Source organism: Vicia villosa, linkage group LG7, assembly GCF_029867415.1.
Source record: "Vicia villosa cultivar HV-30 ecotype Madison, WI linkage group LG7, Vvil1.0, whole genome shotgun sequence".
NCBI lineage: Eukaryota > Viridiplantae > Streptophyta > Magnoliopsida > Fabales > Fabaceae > Vicia > Vicia villosa.
The window spans coordinates 979,105-999,266 of NC_081186.1; positions in this window are offsets into that span (position 1 = coordinate 979,105).

The following is a 20,162-nucleotide window of genomic DNA, read 5'->3' on the forward strand; positions in this document are numbered from 1 at the left end:
AACAATTGTTCATAGGAATTAATCAATGGTATTGTATATTCATAGGCTAATTACTACCTTAAACTCAACAAGAGGAATTTAGCTCTCCATAGACATGAAGAACACACAAGATTTAATGGAGGGATTCATCTTCATCAAAGGAATGTCTTCAATTGGTAAAGAATCCACCTTCAATTGTTGTTCTCAGCTTCAGAATCAGAATGCTCTCCTAATTTCGCTCACAAAAAGTCAGTCTCAAAAGTCCCCTTCTTATGAGGATTAGGGCTTTTATTTATAGCCTTTTTTTCTTTATAACGCAATCACCGCGTGTAGCAACCTGCCCAAAAAATTAGACTTTTAGAGTCGCCACCTATTCTGAAGGGCGAATAGGAAACCCTACGCAGATATGAGATTCGGGGTGAGTTATTATAATCAGGTCTAGGGAAGGTGTTAGGCACCTTCAACCCTTTCCTGAGGTTTTATCTTAAAATAAAGGTTTATGGCTAAAATATTTAGGATAATAGCTAAAGAAGCGAAAAGGGCGATTTGAACTGAATGGAGGTTTTAGGGAAGGGGACTCGCCTTGGTTATCCAAGTGCCTACGTATCTCCTTAGGGAGAATCAGAGTCAACGTAGTTCCAGTACAAGGTTGTACGCCTTAGAATTTGAATTTGAGGTGTTTAAAGGCTTTTTGAATGGCCTATCGTAGTTTTGAATTTGATTTGAAAGGCATTTTGAGTTTCCTGATTGGAAAGGATGAAAATCCGTAGTGTCGTGGTTTAGTGTGTTTTAGATGTTTGGGCGTACAACCCTGATTTAATATGTCACCGTTAAATGCGATGATCAATAGATTTGATCAGTATAGCTAACAGATTAAGGGGCATTGCTGGTTACTCAGATCGATAGATTGATCGTCGCGGGCAGCAAATTAGATGTATTTTATATATTTTTTATCTCTCGTCTAATGCGACTAATAGATTTAGCCGGGTCGAGGAGAGAATTAAACCAGAATTAGTTGTATTGGTGTTAATGTTTTTTTTGCCAAATGGACAATGGGATCGGGCAAACCCTAATGTATTGGCCACTTTTATAGGGTTTTTGTGATTTATAATAATTAAGATTAATTAAAATAATTAGAACTGGGAACGAAATAAAATAAAAAGTCCCTAAGCTAAGGATCGAACCGGCGTGATGACCTTTCACGTTTAACCACTTCTGTTACTCTTGTTTCATGTTAATAAACTCCTTGCTGATCAATAAATAAAAACACAAATCAAGAATGTTAATTGAGATAAAAAGTTAGTGCGTGGGCCCCTTGGTTACCGAGTCATCCAATGAAAGAAGGAGAGAGGAGTCTGCAGGTTTGACTCTCCAACCCCTTCGCTCCACGCACGGAGAGAGACTGAATGTTGGCTGACTGGCCAACGTGGGAATGCCAAGTGGCCACGCGTATCTCCAAAGCCCACACAGCCACCGGAACAGTATCTCTGCCTCCTTCTCCGGTGAGACCTTCCCCTTCTCCGGCGACGAACCACCACCAACCTGCAAATCTTGACGAAAAAACAAACCCAAAATATCCAGATCCACTAACTTTAGTGCCACGAGTTCGATGGACGTGTTAGTTTTGACTAAAAATGCCTGTAAATGCTAATACGAACGAGATGCATTCTCTTGCCCTAACAATGGCAAGTGATGACTCTGGTCTAGAAACTCACATGTGATACGTCAAGATGAATCCAAACACGACCCTGAACCTAGCTATGCGCAACAAACAAATTAATAACGCTCGTATTAAGGATTTCAGCGTTTGGACCAACATACCTTGGTGGGGACGGATACGGAGGTTATGGGCGTCTTTGGGCTCGAATATTAGATTGAATTAGCTCCTGAGATCTTCAAGAAGATGAATGAATACTCTAAATCGATTGAAACCGACTGGATATTTAACCACGAATTTACCCTTCTTCCTCGAAAGTTTCCTCTCTTATAACCTTTGCCTCATTCTAATTTTTCGTCCCTCCTTGCTTAATGGATGTTCTTTAGAATATATACCTCCTATTAGGGCTGAGAAATTAGACCTAAACAAACTTTATGGAAAGATCATTTATTGAGAATTTTTTTTCATCTTTTCTTTCAAAAAATGGCTTAAACCTAAACTTTTCTCATTAATCATATTTTCCACGAAAATTTCACCATATATTTAATATTTGGTTGATTGAAACTTAATTGGAAAATCAATCCTTGATTCAAAACCATTTATTTCATATTTATATAATTTATAAGTGTTAAAATGAATAAAAATCCAATTAAACAAAAATAAATGTAATAAAAATAAAATAAAAGGTTCAAGAGTCCTTTTATGGGCCATGGTCATATTTGAAATCAGAATTCTAGACCCATTAGTCCAAAAACCATGTTTTAGTCAATTAGGGTTTCATGCTTCTCTTGAAAATTGCTCGACTTCCACCATGCATATATCTCTCAATTCTAACCCTATGGAGGCATTCTTGATCATTTTATAAAGCTCAAAGAGTCCTATAAATGTCCCTTTTTCTTTCATATCAATCGAAGCTCCCATGCTCAAGTTATGAGCTTTGACCCAAAAGGTGTTTTTGTTGACTTTTTCGGAGGACCTATAATCTTTTGCACCATATCTCTCAAATTAAGCATTTCTAGCCTTGGCTTGTGAGAGACAAAGTTGTAGAGAATCAAATTTCCTTTAAAATAGGCTGTGGTTGGGAAAATTTTGATGCTCCATATGGAAGTTATGACCAGTCAAAGTTGCGTTGACTTTCTCCTATAAAAAACCCTAATTTGAACCTTTAAAATTTGTTCATTTCTGAGTTCTTATTAATGGATCATGATAAGTCTTTGATCAAATGATGGATATAACTTCACATACTTGATGTTTGACCAAAAATCTTGAAGTTTGACTGTATTTTGACTATAGTTGACTTTTAGGTCAACACAGTCGATTATTGGTCGGCTGAGCCATTGAGAGACCTTGATATCCATTTGAGGATTTGAATATTCACAATCCTTTGATAAAATGAAAACCCTAGTTTTGAGAGGCCCTCGATTAGGAGCATGTCGCTTGAATAAACCTTTGAACCTTGAGCCCTTGAAGATGAAATGATATGGGCAAATTTTGGGGTATGAAAACTTCCCCTGTTCAATCTTCTTAAACTTGAAGAGTTAGATAGGCACGTCTGTCTATCGTGATCTAAAGGTAGAAGATGATTGGACACTGAAATGCCCTGAAATTTGCATTTGTTCATGAAAGAGTTGTGTGGGGGACGGGCTTAAAGATGCCACCCAAGGAAAACACCCTTTTTCAGCATGTGGAGCGAATGCTCTCGAAAAGAACCACTTGCTTTGATTGTAGTACTTCCTAAAAAGGAAACCTGATTTTATGCAATGTTATGATGCATGCAATGTACGATGCAGTGAGCTTCTCAAAATAAATGAGAGCGATGTATGTATATGCATTATGTATGAATGAGGTATGTTAGTTAAATGATGCATGATTATTAGTTATGTTAATTGAAGTATGTTAGTAAATTTGAAAAAGAAAAAATAAAACCTTTGTTTGTTATTGATGATGTTTTGGAGAATATCACTGCCGAGGGACTCACGTGATAAACCCAATTGAAGAAACCTTTTGTAAAACCTTGTGCTCGAGCGTGAGAGAAAAGAACCGTCCTGCTAAAGCCTGAGTCTTACATAGCGAGGACTTGTAAGAGGGATCACTTGTTATGATTCTAACAAGCTCACCTGCACCATTAGGATAATTTTCTAGGGTTATAGCAAACTCACCTGCACCATTAGGATAATTTGCTAGGGTTATAGAAAACTCACCTGCACCATTAGGATCATTTGCGAGGGTTATCGCAAACTCACCTTCCCCATTAGGATAATTTTCTATGGTTATAGCAAACTCACCTACACCATTAGGATAATTTGCTAGGGTTATAGCAAACTCACCTGCACCATTAGGATTATTTGCGAGGGTTATCGCAAACTCACCTGCACCAATAGGGTCATTTGCGAGGGTTATCGCAAACTCACCTGCACCAATAGGATCCTTTGCTAGGGTTATAGCAAACTCACCTGCACCAATAGGATCATTTGCCCTGGTTCGGAAAAATTTCACCTGCACCATTTGGATCATTTTCCCTGGTTCAGACAAATTTCACCTACACCATTTGGATCATTTGCCCTGGTTCGAACAAATTTTACCTTCACCATTTGGATCATTTGCCCTGGTTCGGACAAACTTCACCTACACCATTTGGATCATTTGCCCTGGTTCGGAAAAATTTCACCTGCACCATTTGGATCATTTGCCCTGGTTCGGACAAATTTCACCTACACCATTTGGATCATTTGCCCTGGTTCGGACAAATTTCACCTGCACCAAAGGAATTACCTGCCATGGTTCTGACAAGTGTACTTGCATAAGAGTAATCATTTGCTATAGTTCTAGCAAACTTACCTGCATGAAAAAGATTCACCTGTTTGGAGACTCACGACTCGAGGGTCGGAGAAAATAGCATGTCAAATATTCACGACTCGAGGGTCGGAAAACAACCTATCACAACACGATGGTTGGAAATATATGACTCGAGGGTCGGAAAATACACCTATCACAACACGAGGGTTGGAGACTCACGACTCGAGGGTCGGAAAATATACCTCTCACAACACGAGGGTTGGAAACTGGGCTTTTGTAGTATGTGAATGCACTAGATGATATGCATATGCTAATGCATATGTATGTATGCTGACGCTGATGTTAATCCCAAGATTGAACCCGTTGAACTTGTTTACTCCATGCTTGCACCTATACCATGACTATGCTTATGCTGGCTTTGTAATGTTTATGTATGTGGATAATGCTTATGCTTCTGTATATGTTGATTGATGTAACGAATGGAAACGAAGTAATGTCTTCTATAAGACTACCTGAAAAGGTTTGTGGAGTGGATATGAAAATTTGTCTTAAAGAAGACTACCCGAAGAGGTTTTCTGGAATAGATATGAAAATATGTCTTAAAGAAGACTACCTGAAGAGGTTCTTAGAAAGGATAAAATTTGTATTGAAGAAGACTACCTGAAAAGGTTTTTTTTTAGAAAAGGATAAGGAATGTCTTAAAGAAGACTACCTGGAAAGGCTGAAAGATGTCTTAAAAAATACTACTTGGAGAGGTTCCTGGAAAGGATGACAATTCGTCTTAAATAAGACTGTCTGAAAAAGTTCCTAGAAAGGATCGTGAGATTTTTCATAGAGAAGACTACCTGAAAAGGTAAAAGGTGTCTTTAAAAAGGACTACCTAAAAAGGTTCTTAGCAAGGAATGATTAATGTCTTATAAAAGACCACCCAGAAAGGTTCGTAGAATGTCTTAAAGAAGACCACCTGAAGAGGTTCTCGAAAAGGATGACAAATTGTCTTAAAGAAGGCTACGTAAAAAGGTACTTAGAAAAAGAATGTCCTGAAGAGGACTACCTAAAAAGGTTTTTAGAAATGACAATGATTGTCTTAGACAAGGCTACCTAAAAAGGTACTTAGAAAAAGAATGTCCTGAAGAGGACTACCTAAAAAGGTTTTTGGAAATGACGATGATTGTCTTAGAGAAGACTACCTAGAAAGGTTTTTAGAAAAGAATGTCTTGAAAAAGACTACCTAAAGAGGTTCTTGGAAATGGCGATAATTCATCTTAAAGAAGACTACCTAAAAACGGTTCCTAGAAAGGATCGTAGGATTTGTCTTAAAGAAGACTACCTGAAAAGGTTTGGTGTAATGTATCAACCAATGTATTTAATGCGTGACTTATATGTATTTGCATGATGCTCCAATGATAGGTTGTTAATAACCAAAGCGTATATAGTTCACTGGAGTTGTAAGGTTGTTGGATGCTAGCGCGATTCCCCAATACCTATTTTTTGAACTTTGAAGATCGTAGTTAGGAGAAAGATTTGTTCGATGTTTGTAGAGTGTGAGAACGCCTTTTCCTTATGCTGTGCGCCTTGCCCCATTTTGGCTTTGTCGTATGCTTCGATGTTTAGATTGGAGGGTGTGCCCTTGATCTCCAGGATATGGAGGACTATCCATAGTGTTCTATTCTTTGAATTTGAATTTTTCCCATGTTTGACATGCCTCTGTTTTTATTGCTTCGAGGTGTGCCCCAAGTCAATTGAACCTTTAGGATGAATGCCCCTAGTTGATAGGATGTTTGATTGCATGCCCCTGTGATCCTTGAAATTTTTCCCCTGTTTAGGAGAACCCCCTAGATGTGATTCCCCCATTCCAGAGTCTTCATCAGAAATGATCGCCTTTAGTTGAACCAATTTCGAGATTGCCTTGAGTGCTAAGTGTATGTTCGTTGATGATGTTGTACCCTTTAAGAAGTAGCTCCAATGGAATGCGTATGCAAGTTTTGAAATCGAAGTCCGTTATGAATTAGGACTGGATAATTAGAAATGAATGCTTGAAGAAGCGTAGTGGTTAGGAATAGTTTTAACAAACATTAGGAGTCAGTATAACAAAATCCTGCTTAGTATGCCTTCATGGTTAACCTTGCTTCAATTAGGACTTTTAACTGGTGTAATTTGGCCTGGTTCATGTTTTAAGAAACAATGGATATAAGGCTCAAAAATTTATTTATCCAACTCCTTTCTCCTTGATGTTCTCCAGATCCTAAGAATTCGCCTAATCCAATGAATGTGCTTTGTTTGTAAGAGAATCGTTTCAATTCTGATGTTGAGCAAAAACCTTAGTAGAGATCCAAGCACTGATGAGAAGCTTCGATGATTTAACAGTCACAAGATTATCCTTTGTATTTCGCTTTTGTTTTGTTTTTATCCTTTATTTTTGCATGAACCAATTCCTTAGAATTTGGTCCATCGGGATGCCCTAAATTTTGCCTAAGTCATTTTATTTTCTTTTATCGAATTTTCATTTTGACTTAGCGGGCGTTTTCCTCCTTTTTTGAATGCTCCTTTTGATCTTTGGATTTTGAATATTGTGACTGCCATGACTTTGATTTGCAAGCTTCGTCTTTGATACGTCCTCGATCTTGAATGATATATTGAGGAAGAAGATGTTGTGAATGTTACCTCCATTGTTTCCTCAATCTTGGATGCATGCGAGGAAGAAGATATGCTTGAACCTTTGCTTTGCTGGATCCTTGCGCTTGAATCTTTGCTTCATTGATTGATTCTCTTTACAACCAAAATACACCATTGAATTAATTGAAATCTACCCTGCCCCTGGTTGAAATCAAGGTTTTTGAAAAATAGAAACAAACTCCAACTCCTGGCTCGAGGGGGTGACGAGGGATTAACATCCTTATATCTCCACTGTTTGGGAATTGAAACAATGTCTGTACATCCTCGACTCGGTCTTACCTTGAAAGCATACGTTTTGAGAGATTTAGTTATTTGTATTCTTCATTCTCCCTTAAGTTTGTTAATAACCCTAAATTTGAAATTGAAAATAGAACAGAAGTGCGCGAGTGGAAAGTCGTAGTAGTGCGCGAATGAATTGACTCCAAAACCTGCATGGTCATCCCATTAGAATTGCTAATCCGAAGGTACAACTTTTATTTTGAGTGACCCTTAGCGATCGTAGGGGTTGAAATTTTGACATGATAAACACCTATTAATCTTAGGGACAATCTCCTTTGTACATCCATTGACTTTGTTTTACTACTTAGTTCTTAAACTTGTAGAAGTAAAGGGTAATCTCGAATTCTCCTTGGGCACGTCAAACCGGTCGGGAATAAATTGTTAGCGGTGGGTTTTCGTCGTTTCAGAACTTCACGAGTTTCCTTAGACTGAACCTCTTTTGCTTTTTCTAAGAATAGTATCACACCGTTCATAGCCTCCAGAGTTTGTAGATTGATAGAGGGAACCTATGACCCTTTTGCCCCTTGGTGTGGAGTTAACACACGTCTCCTTCTCTCCATCGTATTTATGCATCTTTGTTCAGGATTTTGCCCCAGTTGGACTAATCCTTGCCCCCAGGTTATCGTAGAGCATCCTTGTAAATTTGATATGTTCTAAGACAAACCCCTTTATGACTAGATACCCCTCGTGTGTATCTATGAGGGATCTTCTTTGTTGAACTAATCCTTGCTCGATGATAACCTTTATTGTATTTATAATCCTGTTACGAAAAGGCATAGACATATAACTAGCATGGCAAAAGGCATCCCTTTTTTCTTAGTAAGGCTCATTCTTCCTTCCTCCATAGTTTATGATCCTTTGATTGTCTTCTTTGCGGGTCTCGGGAAATCGGCTAGCACGGTAAGTGTAGATGTGGACAAAGATAGATATGAAAATGTAAATGTAAATGAATGAATGCATGAAAATGCGAATGCATGCGTATGCGAGAGACTCCTTGTTTTATAACTCCGTGTATGCAATGCAGACATACGACGTATGATCCTAGGGATAGCCTTAGAAGCGACATTAGACCCTCGTAAAATCCTTGCAAGATAGACGTTATGAGGCGCCAATGGAAATCCCTTAGATTAGGGGGTATGCAGAAGGTAGCGGATGGTGACCGTTCAAGACAGTCACCAAGTCTCATGGCCATCGAGAGGTCAATCAACGTGTACCAATGAAGTTGTCCTTGGTGGGAAGGTTCTCTGTGTGGAACACAACTTATCTAAGGACGATACCAGATGAAGAGAAATCCCTACAGGCTAGGGATGAAAAACGTAGAGATGGGAATCCAAACCCTTAAAGTTAGAGGGTGCGCGGAAACAAACATGGAGTGACCGTTCAGGACAGTCACTAGATCTCATAGCCATTGAGAGGCCAATCAAACGCATGCTAATGAAGTTGTCCTTCGGGGAAGGACGCATCGTTGTGAAAACACATGGATGTAAAAGAAAATCCCTATAGGCTAGGGAGTATGTAGGAGTAAGCACGGGGTGACTTTTCATGACAGTCACTAAATCGCATGGCCATCGAAAGGCCAATCGACGTGCGTTAATAAAGATGTCCTTCGTAAGAAGGACACGTAGTTGTAAGAATACATGGATATATAAGGAAAGTCCCTACAGGCTAGGGAGTGCGTAGATACAGGCGTGGAGTGATCGTTCATGACAGTCACTAGGTCTCATGGCCATCGAGAGGCCAATCAACGTGCATAAATGTAGATGCCCTTCGTGGGAAAGACATGGTCTTGGAAATAGAGTCCTTGCAGGCCAGGGGACACATAGGAATACCTGCAAAAATTAAAACGCAAGATATTCGAAGTATATAAATTGCAAACACATAATAAGCACATAAGCCCTAGGTTTATAGCTCCGACGTAACGGCTTAGGATGCCTACCCTTCCCATTGGTATGTTCTAGAAGGTCTCATGGGGTCGTTCGTAGCCGCCGAGACTTTTTGTCTCTTTGGATTTTAGAACAACTCATTTGTCCATGAGGTTCGAGTTTTAGGGGTAGGTTCCCAGAGAGATCAATCAAATACCAAGTCCAGCCCTCAACAAGGTCAAGCCTCGTATCAGACATTTATGGATATTCAACCCACTCTGAGTGGAATTATAATAAGACTCGTAGGCGATGTATTTCCCCTCTGGTCTTAAATATAATTCCCACGCTTAGGTTTAACAACAATTTATATATCCCAAGAATGCGATAAAAATACCAAATATTCAATTAACAGAAATATTTAATCGAACTGATATAAATGAATGAGATTGTAAATGAATAAATAAATAGATAAAAATTTAAATATTTAAATATAAAACCCTGAATCCATAGAAATTATGAATAAATATATAAATAAAAATTTAAATATTTGAATATAAAATGAAAAGAAATAAAACCTAAATCCTACTCCAAAATCCTAATTTTGGCAAATTAGCCAAACCCTAAAAAAGTTCGCCGAAAACCTAAAAAGTTTGCCAAAAACCTAAACCCTCTCAAAACCTATAGGAGCCTAATAATTCACCATTAAGTGTTTCCCCAGCAGAGTCGCCAGCTGTAGCAACCTGCCCTAAAAATTAGACTTTTAGATTCGCCACCTATTCTGAAGGGCGAATAAGAAACCCTACGCAGATATGAGATTCGGAATAAGTTATTATAATCAGGTCGAGGGAAGGTGTTAGGCACCCTCAACCCTTTCCTAAGGTTTGATCTTAAAATAAAGGTTTATGGCTAAAATATTTAGGATAATAGCTAAAGAAGCGAAAAGGGCGATTTGAACTGAATGGAGGTTTTAGGGAAGGGGGTTCCCCTTGGTTATCCAAGTGCCTACGTATCTCCTTAGGGAGAATCAGAGTCAACGTAGTTCGGGCATAAGGTTGTACGCCTTAGAATTTGAATTTGAGGTGTTTATAGGCTTTTTGAATGGCCTATCGTAGTTTTGAATTTGATTTGAAAGGCATTTTGAGTTGCCTGATTGGAAAGGATGAAAATCCGTAGTGTCGTGGTTTAGTGTGTTTTAGATGTTTGGGCGTACAACCCTGATTTAATATGTCACCGTTAGATGCGATGATCAATAGATTTGATCAGTATAGCTAACGGATTAAGGGGCATTGCTGGTTACTCAGATCGATAGATTGATCGTCGCGGGCAGCAAATTAGATGTATTTTATATATTTTTATCTCTCGTCTAATGCGACTAATAGATTTAGTCGGGTCGAGGAGAGAATTAAACCAGAATTAGTTGTATTGGAGTTAATGTTTTTTTTGCCAAATGGACAATGGGATCGGGCAAACCCTAATGTATTGGCCACTTTTATAGGGTTTGTGTGATTTATAATAATTAAGATTAATTAAAATAATTAGATCGGGTAACCGAAATAATCGGAAAATATAATTCCTAAAACCTAATATACCCTAATCCTAATTTTGTTATCCTGAAGCCTATTTAAATAAATAAATTAAACAAAATTAATTATTTACCCTAAATGACTTAAATAAATAAAAAGAATATATAGTAAAACCTGGGCCAAGATCTCGTGTTATGCACTTTTGAAGACCCGTGGTGCATCCCCTGTCATGTGTATGTTGGATCTGATTATTGGAGATCCAATGGCTGTTAATGAGGGTGCGTGGTGAACCAGACTTGAGCGCGCACACCAGATCCTGTGGGAACTAGAACTTGGAATGAATTAAAATAAAAAGTCCCTAAGCCATGGATTGAACCGGCGTGATGACCTTTCACGTTTTACCACTCCTGCTACTCTTGTTTCATGTTAATAAACTCCTTGCTGATCCATAAATAAAAACACAAATCAAGAATGTTAATTGAGATAAAAAGTTAGTGCGTGGGCCCCTTGGTTACCGAGTCATCCAATGAAAGAAGGAGAGAGGAGTCTGCAGGTTTGACTCTCCAACCCCTTTGCTCCACGCACGGAGAGAGACTGAATGTTGGCTGACTGGCCAACGAGGGAATGCCAAGTGGCCACGCGTATCTCCAAAGCCCACATAGCCACCGGAACAGTATCTCTGCCTCCTTCTCCGGTGAGACCCTCCCCTTCTCCGGCGACGAACCACCACCTACCTGCAAATCTTGACGAAAAAACAAACCCAAAATATCCAGATACACTAACTTGAGTGCCACTAGTTCGATGGACGTGTTAGTTTTGACTAAAAATGCCTGTACATGCTAATACGAACGAGATGCATTCTCTTGCCCTAACAATGGCAAGTGATGACTCTGGTCTAGAAACTCACATGTGATACGTCAAGATGAATCCAAACACGACCCTGAACCTAGCTATGCGCAGCAAACAAATTAATAACGCTCGTATTAAGGATTTCAGCGTTTGGACCAACATACCTTGGTGGGGACGGATACGGAGGTTATGGGCGTCTTTGGGCTCGAATATTAGATTGAATTAGCTCCTGAGATCTTCAAGAAGATGAATGAATACTCTAAATCGATTGAAACCGACTGGATATTTAACCACGAATTTACCCTTCTTCCTCGAAAGTTTCCGCTCTTATAACCTTTGCCTCATTCTAATTTTTCGTCCCTCCTTGCTTAATGGATGTTCTTTAGAATATATACCTCCTATTAGGGCTGAGAAATTAGACCTAAACAAACTTTATGGAAAGATCATTTATTGAGAATTTTTTTTCATCTTTTCTTTCAAAAAATGGCTTAAACCTAAACTTTTCTCATTAATCATATTTTCCACGAAAATTTCACCATATATTTAATATTTGGTTGATTGAAACTTAATTGGAAAATCAATCCTTGATTCAAAACCATTTATTTCATATTTATATAATTTATAAATGTTAAAATGAATAAAAATCCAATTAAACAAAAATAAATGTAATAAAAATAAAATAAAAGGTTCAAGAGTCCTTTTATGGGCCATGGTCATATTTGAAATCAGAATTCTAGACCCATTAGTCCAAAAACCATGTTTTGGTAAATTAGGGTTTCATGCTTCTCTTGAAAATTGCTCGACTTCCACCATGCATATCTCTCTCAATTCTAACCCTATGGAGGCATTATTGATCATTTTAGAAAGCTCAAAGAGTCCTCTAAATGTCCCTTTTGCTTTCATATCAACCGAAGCTCCCATGCTCAAGTTATGAGCTTTGACCCAAAAGGTGTTTTTGTTGACTTTTTCGGAGGACCTATAATCTTTTGCACCATATCTCTCAAATTAAGCATTTCTAGCATTGGCTTGTGAGATACAAAGTTTTAGAGAATCAAATTTCCTTCAAAATAGGCTTTGGTTGGGAAAATTTTGATGCTCCATGTGGAAGTTATGACCAGTCAAAGTTGCGTTGACTTTCTCCTATAAAAAACCCTAATTTGAACCTTTGAAATTTGTTCATTTCTAAGTTCTTATTAATGGATCATGATCAGTCTTTGATAAAATGATGGATATAACTTCACACACTTGATGTTTGACCAAAAATCTTAAAGTTTGACTGTATTTTGACTATAGTTGACTTTTAGGTCAACACAGTCGATTATTGGTCGTCTGAGCCATTGAGTGAGCAATCCTTGGAATAGAAGCTTGACTTTTGACATGGAGGTGCCTTGAGACATATGAGAGACCTTGATATCCATTTGAGGCTTTGAATATTCACAATCCTTTGATAAAATGAAAACCCTAGTTTTGAGAGGCCCTCGATTAGGAGCATGTCGCTTGAATAAACCTTTGAACCTTGAGCCCTTGAAGATGAAATGATATGGGCAAATTTTGGGGTATGACACCGCGGCGCGGCACGGGCTGGCGCGGCGCGAACCCAAGTCAGAAGGTTCTCGCGCGTCTCGCCTATGATTGGCGCGGCTCGCCACTTGCTTTAGCCCAATTCTTTGTGATTCCTCTTCTTCAGAGCTTCTACGTCTGCGTGTTCCTTCGTTTTGCTTCTTAACTTCAATATCTGCACAAATAACACCCAAAGTGACGCAAGATATATTCACTTTTAGCTCAAAAGGTAGTTAATGTAACACATGAAAACACCATTTATTCACTCCTAACAATATTATAACTGTTTATTTTTCCGTTCATTAAACTGCGTGGTTAGTAATTTAGGGTGTGATAAGCCTGTTAATTAATTTAGATTACTAACTTTATAAGATAAAATATCTGAATTGAAGCACATGATTGTTGCACCCACACACCTTTAATGGTAACCCTTCTTATGCTTACTTCGATATAATATAGTCAAGTCCCTCGAGCGTGGGGATACCTTAGAAAATGTTGCCCTCGGTTCATTATCATCATCAAGGATCATAAGTCCCTTCGATGTTGCCTACAAATGTATATGATCTTGTCCCTCGATGTTGCCTCAGTTAAATGATGATTGTCCCTTCGATTGCTAAGGTATCCTCATTGGTTGCCTAAAATGACTATTATATCCTTCCTTGAGACTTCCTGCCTTCTTTATGGTATGGATAGCCTTATTACGAACGATAATTCTTGATGACCCTTTTCACATCCAATGAAAGGACTACCTGCCCTCCTTATGGTATGGATAGCCCTTTCAAACAAAAGACTTAAAGAAAAAGAAAGATCCATTCTTAGTGTAGGTGCTTTTAACTGCTTACTCACTATTAAAACTCAAATTACTTTCCACACCTCCTTTTCAAATCAATTCAAAAAGGTCACACTTATTTACAAGTTAAAGTCCTTATTCAAAAATCTTTTCTAATCACACACGACACTTTTCAAACAAACAAACAAAGTGAGCTAAGCAACTAAGAGCCCATGGATAACCATGGATACAAAGGGTGCTTACACCTTCCCTTTGTATAACTTATCCCCCGAACTCAATCTCTTTTAAAAGGTCTTTCCTGTTCTTTTTGCCTTTCCAATTGGATAAAATAAAAGTCGGTGGCGACTCTTGCTATCCGCACATTTTTAAAAGTCAGTTCTCCCACCGTATTACACCTCTCATGAATCTTAAGCTGCCTTGAAGCATAAGCTACCACTTGTCCTTTTTGCATCAAGACACCTACCAAACCCATCAAAGAAGCATCATAATACACAACAAACGGTTCTAACGGATCCGACAAAATAAAAATAGGAACAATTGTCAACCTTCTCTTCTCTTGAAAATTAGATTCACATTGTGAAGTCCAAATAAAAGCTTGACCCTTCCTAGTCAATTGGGCCAATGGCAAAGATAACTTAGAAAATCCTCCAATGAACTTCCTGTAATAACCCGCCAAATCAAGGACACTTCTAATCTCAAAAACAGATTTCGGAACTTCCCATTGAGATACAGCCTCAATCTTCGACGGATCAACAGAAATACCACAACTCGAAATCACATGACCAAGAAAACTCACTTCCTTCAACAAAAACTCGCACTTAGAAAGTTTAGCAAACAACTTCTTCTCTTTCAACACCGATAACACAATCCTCAAATGCTCAGCATGATCACCTCCGCTCTTAGAATAAATTAAAATATCATCGATAAACACTACCACAAACTTATCAAGATATTTATGAAAGATCCTATTCATATACTCCATGAACACACCATGTGCATTAGTCACACCAAAATGCATAAGAGAGTACTTATAGTGTCCATACCTCGTTCTAAAAGAAGTCTTCTGAATATCTTTCGCCTTCACGCGAATCCGATGATACCCAAATCTCAAATCTATCTTACTGAACACACGTGCACCCACCAATTGATCCATAAAATCATCAATCTTCGGAAGTGGATACTTGTTATTCATCGTCACCTTATTAAGTTGTCTATAATCAACACAAATCCTCATGGAACCTTCCTTTTTCTTAACCAACAAAACAGGCGCACCCCACGGCGACACACTCTGTCGAATAAACTTCTTCTCAAGCAAATCCTCAAGTTGATTCTTCAACTCCTTCAAATCAGAAGCTGACATCCGATATGGAGCCATCGATATAGGACTAGTTCTAGGAACTAAATCAATCTAAAACTCAACTTCACGTTCCGGCGGTAAATCACTTACGTCTTCAGGAAATACCTCCGCAAAATCGCGAACTATTGGCAATTCCTCAATTGTTCTCTTCTCATGAACATCCAAGGTTGCCAACAACATAATTGAACTCAAACCAGTTCATACCCAAAATCACATCAAGTTGATCTAATGGAAGACAAACTAAATCAATTCCGAAATCTCTACCAAAGATACTCAACGGACAATTCAAACCCACAAAAGAAGTAGACACAGAACCCAAAGGAGATGTATCAATAACCATATTTCTATGCATATTAGACAACACAAGATTCAATCTCATATCACAATCCAAATAAATGAAAGAATGCGTTGCACCGGTATCAATAATAGAAATTAAAGGTGTACCATTAATAAAGCATGTACCTCGGATTAGCCCATCCTCAGCAGTGGTCTCAGCACTAGACAATGCAAACACTTTCCCTTTCTCTTGCTCCTTCTTCAGTTTTTCACACCTGGTACTAATGTGCCCTTGCTCACCACAATTATAGCAAGTCACACCCGAACGCTCCTATAATCCACAACTTTGTGACCCAACTTATCACACTTGAAACACTTTCCAGAGTTCTTGTTGCATTCATTAGCACGATGTCCTTCGACACCACATTTGTAGCACTTAATCGAAGTACTAGCCCCTCCCCCACTTGGCTTCCCGCCATAACCAGATTTTTGCTTCTTCTTATCATCATACGGTTTTCCATGGTAATTTCCTTTTCCTTTCCCATCACTTGAAGACTTGTAGTGAGAAGCATTCTTCGTACTATCCTCATTATAAATCCGACTCTTGTTAACCAACTCCGCAAAACGAGTAATCTGTTGGTAACCAATAGCCTTCGTGATGTCATTCCTCAAACCATTCACAAAATTCAAACACTTAGACCTCTCCGCATTCATCATATTGTAATAGGGACAATACTTGATCAACTCTTGGAATATCACTGCATACTTCGCTACGGTACCATTACCTTGCTTCAACTTAAGAAATTCTACCTCTTACTTTCCACGAACTATCTTCTGGAAAATAGTTCTCAAAAAACGTATCACGAAATAAAGCCCAAGTAATATTAATACCCTCTTCCTCAAACCTTTAAGCAGTATTACCCCACCACTCCTCAGCTTCTTTCTCGAGCATGTGAGTACCAACCTGCACCTTCTACGTATCAGTATAATTCATAACCCGAAAGATCTTCTCAATCGCCTTCAACCAAGTTTGTGCTTTATCAGGTTCATGCTCTCCCTCAAATATAGGCGGATTGTTCCTCTGAAACTTCCCCAAAGAACGAAACTCATCATCATCACCATTCTGATTACCAGCATTCACCTGAGGAATTTGACCAAGAGATCCAGCCAACATCCTCACTGCCTCAGAAATGGCATCATCATTCCTTCCTGTAACCATCGTCCTTTACCAACCAAAAACCAAACACACAAACAATGTTGATCGTGTCTGATACACAAATCTAATATAACGGGAGTAAAAGACATTAATAACCTTGACCAACTAGTCGACCATGCTCTGATACCAATAATGCCACACGCCTTTTTAACCCCAGATATTCACATACATATTCATAGAGTAAATAAAATGCATAAACAAAAGGATGTCACATGTTGTTTTCATAGCAATGAAAACCCAAAATCAAACATACAAACATGCACTGACCAATTCATAATACAATTTGAAACTTTCATGTTTTCATACATTATGAATATCGCACGTGGAATAATAAATCTCAAGTAATCTCAATGAATATATCCCATACTATATCCATCTACCAAATCATAATAACATAATGAACTCGCATATATATGTCATATGAATCCAACAACTAGGCAACATAGCTTCCAACATAATATATACAAAATATCATGTAAATACGGTAAAAACAATAATATCCAAACATTCGAAACATGACTTCAAAACCCCCCAGTGTTACATGATTAGAGCATTTGACCCACTACCTAATTAAAACGGAATAACCGAAAAACTCCTCGGCTAATTCCTCGTGCAAGCACATTACTCGTCGGAACCTGCACGATGTTACAATGAACATCATTCAAAAAGAAGGGTGAGAATTCACATCATAATGAATACATACAATATGTACAATGAATATAGCATACAATAGAATAACCATTCATCACACTTCCTATTTTGAACAAGTTCCACAATTATAGCATACAATACCATTTCCAATTATCACACAAACGAATCACATTAATTCAAGTAGTCACCTAACACAAAATGCAACTCGAAATGCAAATAATGCGACTTATGCATGTTGTACCATTGTGAGTATCAAGCTCACCACTCCCGATTTAAAATCAGAGTCACGCTTCTGATTCGGACAACATCAAATCCCTCAAATATGAACATATAGTTCAGCACTTCTGAATCCACAAAGAAACAAAGCCGCCTATATTTCTACACAAGGATCAAAGCCAACTCTAATTACAATCTCCCCATGAATGCATGTACAACAATGTCCACAACATATACAATTAAGATTATTACACAACCTTAATTATCCAAGCATATCTTAATAATTCACATAATTCGAATCATCCACCAAAACATTGTACAACATGAATCAAGTAATCATTCACAACAAATTGCATTCAAATAGCATATATCCCTTCACTCAAACCATGAATATCATATCACATAACATATCCACAAATGTTATTCACAATTAGCTAAATCATAACACACATAAAGATAATTATATGTTATTCACACAACCACATCATAATTAATTCGTCAAATACTAAACATTCCATTCCTATCATATAGATAATCACATTAGCTTCCTAATGCTTCAAACGTCACATAAAATAGAGTTACGGATCAAAATTTATGCATCTTATAATTTTTGCAAAACAGGACATATTTGCCCGGCGAAAGGTGTAACACCCGTATAATTTTAATTTTAATTTAATTTGAATATTAGATTAATAATTATTATTATTATGGATTTTATGAAAATAATGGAAAAATGATGGTGGATGGCATTTGGGCCATGTGACAGATTAGTAAGAAGAGGGGGTGTGGTGTAGTAAAGCCCTTACTAATTTAATATTATTTTTCATAAAATAATTGGAATTGGGAAAGAAAGAACAGAACGTGAAAAGAGAGAAGTTGGAGCACAAAGAACGTAGAAGAGGAACAAAGAGGAAGAGACCAAAGAGCAAGAATTTGGCTAAGGTAAGGGGGGACTCTTCCAATTATCATCTCTTATCGTGATTATAGATGAATAGTTTATAGATAGTTGTGTTGTTGAGTCAATTCTGTTTGTATGTCAGAGTTAGGTTTTGGGTTCTAAGAACTGGTTTAGATTTTGGGATTTTGATGTGTAGATTGATGTATGATGATAGATTAATCTGTATGAATGAACCCTGTAAATGAAAACGTGAAATTGGACTATTTTAGACTCAAAATCATGGACTGGTATGAGTAAAAACGAGTGGGTTTTGGACTGTTACGAAGTTGCAGGTTCTGGACATTTTTTCTGGTGTTTCACGTATGAAACAATGCCATACGCGTATGGGATGGGGTCATACGCGTATGAGGGACATTCCCCAAGGGCTCTACACGTATGATACGCAGGTGCCCGGTCCCAAATACCCTGTACTGGTAATTTGCGTATGAGTAGTGTATGAGGATACTCATACGCGTATGAGAAATTTTAAAGAGGAAATTGGTCCTGGTGATACGCGTACGGCAAGGCTGATACGCGTATGAGTTGGTTTTAGGCCATTTTAGATTCTGATGAAATGCGTATGATACGCGTATGAGGCATGGTGATACGCGTATGGATGCGTATAGGCTATATGATACGCGTATGGTCGCTGTATGTGAAATTTCTGTTTTGTGATTTTTCTGGACAGTTCAATGATGTGTAACTTTCGATCTGTAGGCTTGTTTTGAATGTTATTTGAGACTGTGTAAACCTTGTGATGTGATTCTGTGGTTTACTGATGATTGATTGTATTGAATGATGTTAATGTATATATGAACATGCTTAGTAATGATGATGATGATGATGAAATGAGTATAGAGGATGCTACTCATAGAGTGGAGATGATGAAAGTATGTTATATATATGTTTACATGCATTCATAAGCATTGAAGGGGGCTGAATCCTAGATGATGAGAGGATTCAGTGAATGGCAGAATTCCCATTGTGTGGAATTTGTGCTGGCAGGGCCGTATCTGGATGATGATAGATCGGTTGATGGATGATTCCACTGGTGATGTTTGGTACCACATGCATAGAGTTAGTTGCATTCATTTGCATGAATTTATTAACATGACTATATGTATGCTCTTGTATTGTTTTGATGGTATGTGTTTGTATGATTGACGGATGATCTGAGTATAGATGAGTTGGGTGAATAATATAACTGTTGATGTACTGTTATTTATAATGCAATAATATTTGTTAATTGCGAATGAGACTCACCCTTACACTATATTTTTTAGATTGAGGATAGCGGCTTCGACTCGATGAGGATTAGCTCATGAGTCAGTGTGTCTGTTAGCTTCAGGTCATGCTCTGATGGGTGTAACACTAGGGAATGTTGTTTTTAAGTTTATGACATTAACTTTGTTTTGTTTAATTTATTTCGAGGATTGAAAGCATTAATGATGTGATGCTAGTCGATGATTATTCCGCTGTGTAAACATGAGTTTTTTATTTGTGAGTTATGTTAAGACGTTTTCCTTCAGTGAATGCAT